Consider the following 7,889-nt stretch of genomic DNA (forward strand, 5'->3'; position numbering starts at 1 on the left):
CAGGTGTGTTCCTGGTGGTATTTAGTTGCTGGGCTCTGAACACCCAACAGATATGTGAACCAGTGTTCCGGGCAATGAGGTGGTGACAAAAAAAGCAACAGAACTCACAACAGTGCATGGAGATGGACAGTAACTAGATTTACTGTGGACATCGTTTTGTTAACGTATAAAAATATCGAATCACTATAATTGACACCTGAAACTAGGGGGATAGTATATGGCAATGATTCTTCAATTAAAAAAAGCCGGGGGCGGGGTGGCACCTGGGTGGCTCAGTCGGTTGAGCGTCCGACTTCAGCTCAGGTCATGATCTCACGGCTCATGAGTTCGAGCCCTGCGTCGGGCTTTGTGCTGTGCTGACAGCTGGGAGCCTGGAGCCTGGAGCCTGCTTCAGATTCTGTGCCTCCCTCTCTCTCTGCCCCAACCCACTCGCATTCTGTCTCTGTCTCTCTCAAAAATAAACAAACACTTGAAAAAATTAAAAAAAAAAAAAAAAGAATTCACAACTGTGTGGTACCAGCTTATGGGTAGATAGATATACAATGTGATCCATGGAATGGAATTGAGGGTCCAGAAATAAAATCATGTGTTCGTGGGCAACTGATTTTCAACCAGGATGCCAAGACCACCCAAATGGGGGAAGAAAGATCTTTTAAACAAATTACACTGGGGAAACTGGATAGCCACGTGCCAAAGAATAAAGTTGGACACTTGTTCTCACACCATATAAAAAAAATTAACTCCAAATGGCTCAAAGACTTCCTTATAAGAACTAAAATTATAAAAGTCTTAGAAGGAAACCTCGGGATACCTCAGATTTGGCAAGAGATTCTTAGGTATGACACCAAAAGCACAAGCTAGAAAAGAAAAAAGTAAATTGGGCTTCATGAACACTTAAAACCTGTGTATTTCCGAGGATGCTATCAAAAGAGTGAGAAGAGAACCCAAAGAATAGAAAATATTTGCAAATCGTATATCTGATAAGGGACTTGTATCTAGAATAAAGAGCCCTTCCAACTCATCAGTGAAAAGACACATGACCCAATTTTTAAATGGGCAAAAGATCTGAAGAGCTATTTCTCCAAAAGAGATATGCAAATGGCCCATAAGCACATGAAAAGATGCTTGCCATCCTTAGTCCTAAGGAAACACAAATCAAAACCACGAGATAGCCCTTAACACTCACTGGGAAGGCCACGATCGAAAAATCAGGTAACAAACCTAGGGGAGGGTGCAGGGAGATCTGAACCCTCAAACTCTTCCGGCAGGCACGTAAAACAGTGCAGCCACATTGGAAAGCAGCCTGACATCAAAAGTTAAACCCTAGAGTTGCCGTATGACCTGGCAATTTCACTCCTGGGTATGTACCCAAGAGAAATGAAAACATATGTCCACACAAAAATGCGCACACGCTATGCGTAATGGCCAAAAGGTGGAAACAATCCAACTGTCTAACTGATGAATGGATAAACGAAACGTGGTTTATCTGTACAATGGAAGGGTGTTCAGCCATGAAAAGGAATGGAGTGCCGTTACATACTGCCTCAACATGGATGAGTCTCGAAAGCGTTATGCCTATTAATAAGCAAAGGAACTCAGCCACGGAAGACTACATCCCATGTCATTCCATTTATGAGAAATGTCCAGAATTGGCAAATCTGTAGGCAAAATAGATTAGTGGTAGCTTAGGGCTGAGGGGAGGGAAGGGAATGGGTATGGGCTTTTTTCTGAGGCGAGGAAAAGATTCTCAAATTGCCTCCGCGGTCAATGGAGTCAATGATAATTGTGCTTATCTGTGAAAATATTAATCCGTGCTACCATTGAATTGTATACTTTAAGTGGGTGAATGTATGGTGTGCAAATTATACCTCAGGAAAGCTGTTTAAAAGAAAATAGGCCTGGGCCCTTTCCCACAGAGGCTCCATTCTAGAGGGGAGTCCACATGAAACCCATCCCTCACAAATAGTTTCCACCTGACACAAGGCTGAAGGAGCAAGGACCATGAGGCAAGGCAAGGAGGGCTGCATTTAGCGGGGAACAGGTGTCCCTGAAGCCCGCTCTGGGGAAGTGACTTCTTAAAATATCTTTTTTAGGGGTGCCTGGGTGACTCAGTCAGTTAAGCATCTGACGTAGGTTCAGGTCATGATCTAGTGGTTTGTGAGTTCGAGCCCCGCATCGGGCTCTGTGCTGACAGCTCAGAGCCTGGAGCCTGTTTCAGATTCTGCGTCCCCCTCTCTCTCTGCCCCTCCACTGCTCACACTGGCTCTCTCTCTCAAAAATAAACATTTAAAAATTAAAAAAAATAAAATATCTTTTTTATTTTATAGCTTTAATGAGTCATATTATATATATCTTAAAATTCACTCACATCAAATGGACAAGTCAATATTTAGTAAATGGACTGGGTTGTGCAACCATCACTATAATCCAGCTTTAGCTCATTCTCATCACCCAGTAAGATCCTTTTATTTATTTTTTTTTCAATCTTTATTTTATTTATTTATTTATTTTAAACGTTTATTTATTTTTGAGACAGAGAGAGACAGAGCATGAACGGGGGAGGGGCAGAGAGAGAAGGAGACACAGAACCGGAAGCAGGTTCCAGGCTCTGAGCCATCAGCCCAGAGCCCGACGCGGGGCTCGAACTCACGGAACGTGAGATCGTGACCTGAGCTGAAGTCGGACGCTTAACCGCCTGAGCCACCCAGGCGCCCCTCAATCTTCATTTTTGACAGAGAGAGAGAGAGACAGTGCAAGCAGGGGAGCGGCAGAGAGAGAGGGAGACACAGAATGTGAAGCAGGCTCCAGGCTCCGAGCTGTCAGCACAAAGCCCAACGCAGGGCTCGAACTCACAAATCGTGAGATCACGACCTGAACTTATGTCAGTTGCTTAACCGACTGAGCCATCCAAGCACCCCCCAGGAAGATTCTTTAAATGCATGTACGGTTAATTCCGTTCCTGGCAACCACTAATCTACTTCCTGTTCCCATCAGGTTTGCCTTTCATGGAAATTTCACATAAATGGAATCCTACGATATGTGACCTCTTCCATCTGGCCTCTTTCAACGAAGCAGACGACTTGAAGGTCCGTGTTGTGGCACGTGCTTAGCAGTAGTTCGTGCCTTTTCATTGCCAAATAGAACTCCACCAGGTGACGGGCCACTATGTTGCTTCCGACGTTTGGCTTTGAGGAACAAAGCTGTTCTGAAAATTTCACGGCAAGTCTTGGTATGGGGGGGATGTTGTCATTTCTCCAGGGTAAATTCCTAGGAGTGGATTTGCTGGGTCCTATGGTAAATTTAACTTATCACATGACCACATTTAACTATCACATGACCACACCCAAGGGTCTCTTCTGAGGCCAGCGCCCTGCATTACTCCTGGCCTTGCCCTCTTCTTCCTTCCACGTGGCCGCAGGCCTCTTAACCCACGACCTCTCCATACCTTGGGACCTGGGCTAAAGTGATCCCTGCACCCAGAAAGCAACGGGTCCCCTTACCATAGAGTCTGCTAATGTCCCCAGTACCCACTCGCCTCTATGAGCTCCTGAGTGAGCTAGGCGTGTACCCATCCAGGAAAACCTTCCTTGCTGTTGGATATGGTCACGTGAGTAAGTCTGGCTAATGGGGTAGAAGTAAAAGTGTCATTTCCAAGCAGTGTCTATCCAGGGAGGAGGTGAGACCTTCATCGTTCCTTCTTCCTGACAGTTGGAATGCAGATGTAATGTCTGGAGCTCCAGCAGTGACCTTGGATCACAAGGTGGGGTGACCTTGGGAATAGAAGCCACCCACAATGGAGCAAAAAGTCTGACATACCCTACGTGGTGCACACTTTCCATTGTATTCTATGATAAACAGAACACAGAATACAGTGTAAAGGGCATCCCTGGAGTCTGGGCCCCAGTACCAGAGTGCCGCATTGGCCTCAATTACTAAGGGGTTTTCTGCACCCAGTTTCAACATGGGGCGTGTGGTTTCCCCACATCACCAAGCAATTCTCCATCACCAGCTGGGTGGCTTACATAACTCCGTTGTGACACTGTCTACCTGGAGATAGTGTCAGATCCCACAGGTTAAGGGCTTAGTCCCACACGACTGCCCCCACCCACTTCAGATGCCAGTCACAAGCCCAGGCTGTCACCTGTCCTGACCGATTGAATCAGAGGTTCATATGACCCCCTCCTCAGGTTTTGTGAAGTTGCTAAAGCAGCCCGCAGAACTCAGAGAAACACTAGATTACCAGTTTTTATTATAGAAGGATACAACTCAGGAACCAGCAGCAGAGGGAAGAGAGGCATATGGCAAGGTACGGGAAGGGGGCTTGGGGCTTCCACGCCCTCTGAGTGTGCAATCTCCACGTGGCCACCAACCCGGAAGCTCTCTGAACCCCATCTTTTTGTTTTTTTATGGAGGCTTCATTACATTGGTACGATTGATTAAACCATTAGCCGTTGGTGATTGATCTCAATCGCCAGCCCCTCTCTTCTCCCCAGAGGTCAGAGGGGTGGAACTGAAAGGTTCTTTCTTTCTTTTTTCTTTTTTTTTTTTTTAAATATAATTTATTGTCAAATTGGCTAACATACAGTGTATACAGTGTGCTCTTGGTTTGGGGGGTAGATTCCCGTGATTCATCGCTTACATGAACTGAAAGTTTCAACCCTTCCATGGCTCTGTTGGTTCTCCAGGCAACCAGTCCCCTATCCTAGGTGGGGTCCAAAAGTCACCTCATTAACATAACAAAAGACATCGTTAGGAGCTCTGTGCTAGGAAGCACAGACCATATATATAAGACCAAATATATACTTCTTGTTGTAAATCACAATATCACAACTGCCTACCTCTGGACATCATGCAAGAGAAACATCCTTCCATTGTGAGCAAATACCATTTGAGAATTTTTGGTTATCTGCAGCCAGATCTACTTGTAACACCCCTGGTCTAAGACCCAGTCCCATGTACTCCTTTTCTTTGCCCAGATCCGCTGTGCCCAGGATGAGGGACTGTTGGCTCCCTTCAGGAGAAAACGTCGTCCTACCCCAACAGTGGCCCCACGAGACGACCCGTGTAAGTGCCACAGCCCGGATTCCCCCAAATCTAGGCTCTCCTGCTTTGAGTCTCATCCAACCTCATCTTGTGTTTGATCCTCTACTGCAATTACTCCAAACAGTGGCACCACACGCAATTTCTCTCTTATGGGTTTTCTGGGTTCACCAGGCATTTCTAGCTCAGGGTTCCCCCTATGAGGTTGCAGTCAGGTGATGGCTGGGGGAGGAGTCATCTGAAGGTTCAACTGGGCTGGAGGTTCAAGATGACTTCCTTGACCTGTTGGTAGGTGGTGCAGGCCGGGAGCTCAGCTGGGGCTGTGGGTTCCTCACAGCATGGAGGCCAGAGTCCAAGGACTGTCCTGGGAGTAAGGCTTCTAATGCCCCAGCCTTCAAAGCCACCCGGCATCACCTCTGCCACGTGATCTGAGCCAGCCCTGGTTCAAGAATAGGGGACTAGACAGGGCGTAAGTACCAGGAGGTGGTTCATTGGGGGTCACTCTATCATAGAGATAGGAGTCTGGGGCTCGGCGAGAGACTGGACCAGTCACAGATTTGGGTGTCAGCAGCATTTACGTGCTAATCAAAAGCCCAGGAATGGATGAGTTCTGCATGCACTTGAGTGTGCATGTGGCACGTGTGTGTGTGTGGGGGGGGTATTGTGTGGTGTGTGTATATGTGGGGGTGTTGATGTGGCGTGTGGTAGGTGTGGGGTTGGGGGGTATATGTGCCTGCGTGTGGTCGGGAGCTGGAGGTTGGCAGAGAAGAAATGGAATTCAAGGGAGGGGTGGGTCCTTTAAATTAGAGTCTTCCACAGTTGGATTCCCATTTCTGCTGCCTCCCACTCTCCTCCTTCAGAGCTCCTGACACCTTCAGACCCACCCCTGGCCACCATCAGGCACAGAAGAAGCTACCAGAGATCAGAGATCACCTGGAGGGAGGAGCCACGTCCAGGGCCCCTGGGGCAGCATTCTGGTCCTATCCTGCCCACCAGTCCCTCAAGGACCCCCCACCCCCACCCCCAGTATAGCAGGTCCAGGCGAAGGCCCCGCAGCGAGGTGGGCGGGCCTCACTGAGGCCCCAGTCTTGCCGGCAGTTCCCCATGCCAGGAGGCCTCTGGGGAGCATGTGGGGTGTCATCCCTCTGCCCAGACCCTAGGGATGTGCAAAGGCTGCTCAGCCCAAAGTCAGGGGTCCTGGGGTCCACCCCGCCACGTGACTGCAGGGAGGTCACTCGCATTCTCTGAGCCAAATAAAAAGACTGCATTAGATCCCTTAAGATTCCATCCAGAGTCCCACGACTGAGCACAGCCCCACTCAGCCTCTCCAGGATCTGTCATCCATGTTCTCCTACCTTCACAGGTGAAACCTGGAAGGGCCTACAGAGAGGCAGGAAAAGCGCCTAAGCTCCAGAGATCATCTCAGGCAGCCCCTGCCTAGGTTCTAGGCGTCATCTCTGTCTGAGTCAGAGGCCCTCATCTGTCAGGCAGGGCCCAGCGGCTGCAGGGGGGGGAGCAGAGGGGGAGTTAATCTTCCCTGGAATATTAATGGCCCCGTCAGGAGTGCTGGGGACGAGCTGAGCAGCAATCTGCCTTTATTAACGAGGCGGGCGCCAGCTGGAGCGCAGGCGCCCCAGGAGACAGAAGAACCCAAAAGCAGAGGCAGCTGGGAGGAGCCGGCATCCTGGCCAGGAGGGCTGGCAGCAGGTAGCCAGCTGAGGAGGTGCCCAGCGGCCACCTGAGCCCCAGGGCCCCTCCCGCCTCAGCCACACCACCACCTATCCCCGCACCCCCGCCCCGCCCCGCCCCCATCAGCCTTGTCCTCCACCTTTTCTGCCTCTTCCTCCAGGAAGCTCTCCTGTAGTCATGCTCGGCTTGGACTCCCAGGTGCCTCCATGTGGGCTGTGCCTGTCACCCAGACTTGCCGCCCGGCCGGTAATTGGCTAACATGGTGGTTCTCGGTCCTACTGCACAGTAGAGTCACCTGGAGAGTTCTAGCAATCCTGATGTCCTGACAACATCTAGAGATACTGATATCAATGGTCAGGAGAGCGCCTTGTCATGGAGATCAACATGTACTTGACCTAGGGCACCCCTCCCGGCTCTCCCCAGCACCCAGCTGCTGCTGCTGCTGCCAGGAGTGCTAACCCTCCTGTGCGCTCACTGCAGGCCGGCACAGCTCTATGAGCTTTATATACTCATTGGACCCTCACAACAACCCCTGAGACCCAGCCGGCATGCCCCAGTTTATAGAAGGGAAATCTGAGGCATAGAGAGGTTCAGTCACTGCCCCAAGGTCACACATGTGTAGGCAGTGGGGCTCCAGAGCTGGGCTCTTCACCACTCCGCCTGGTGCCTGCCTGCGAAAGGGACCTGGTGGGAAAGGCTTAAGCTGCAGGTCACTTGGGAGAAGACGCGCAGCCAGGCCATCAGTGACTCAGTCCTTTCCTGAGACCAGAGGCCACAGACTCAGGACACATGCCAGAGAAGTCACCAGGACACAGCAAGAGGTGCAAAAGAAAGCTCCAGCACGCCTTGATCAAAGTCCCCGGCAGTTTTCAGAGCTTCCCCCACTTGCCTGGGCGCCCTCCGAGTCCTGTTCCAGTGCCCACGTTACTGATGGAGAAACCGAGGCTAGGAGCGATGAGGGGCCAGGTCAGCTTCTCAGGCCCGTGTGGGGAGGGGTGGGGTAGGCCTGCACATGCACATGCAGAGAGCTGGGTGGGAGGGCCTCCTCCTTGGCTCACGGAGCGTGTGCGTGCACACGTGTGAGTATGCATGTACATGCATGTATATAGGTATGGGGGTGCACGCCTGCCCTGAGCCCATCTGGGTGCCTGACTCACACC

At 50.4% G+C, this 7,889-nt stretch overlaps 1 long non-coding RNA gene across 1 annotated transcript; it reads left to right on the forward strand.

Annotated features, from left to right (window-relative positions):
- Positions 1-2,806: 2,806 nt before the first annotated feature.
- On the forward strand, positions 2,807-6,312 carry LOC131514057 (uncharacterized). The gene is made up of 3 exons (XR_009262915.1): positions 2,807-3,760; positions 4,977-5,064; positions 5,901-6,312. It is a non-coding gene; the product is annotated as an uncharacterized LOC131514057 (long non-coding RNA).
- Positions 6,313-7,889: the final 1,577 nt, after the last annotated feature.

Source organism: Neofelis nebulosa, chromosome 6 (genome assembly GCF_028018385.1).
Source record: "Neofelis nebulosa isolate mNeoNeb1 chromosome 6, mNeoNeb1.pri, whole genome shotgun sequence".
Lineage (NCBI taxonomy): Eukaryota > Metazoa > Chordata > Mammalia > Carnivora > Felidae > Neofelis > Neofelis nebulosa.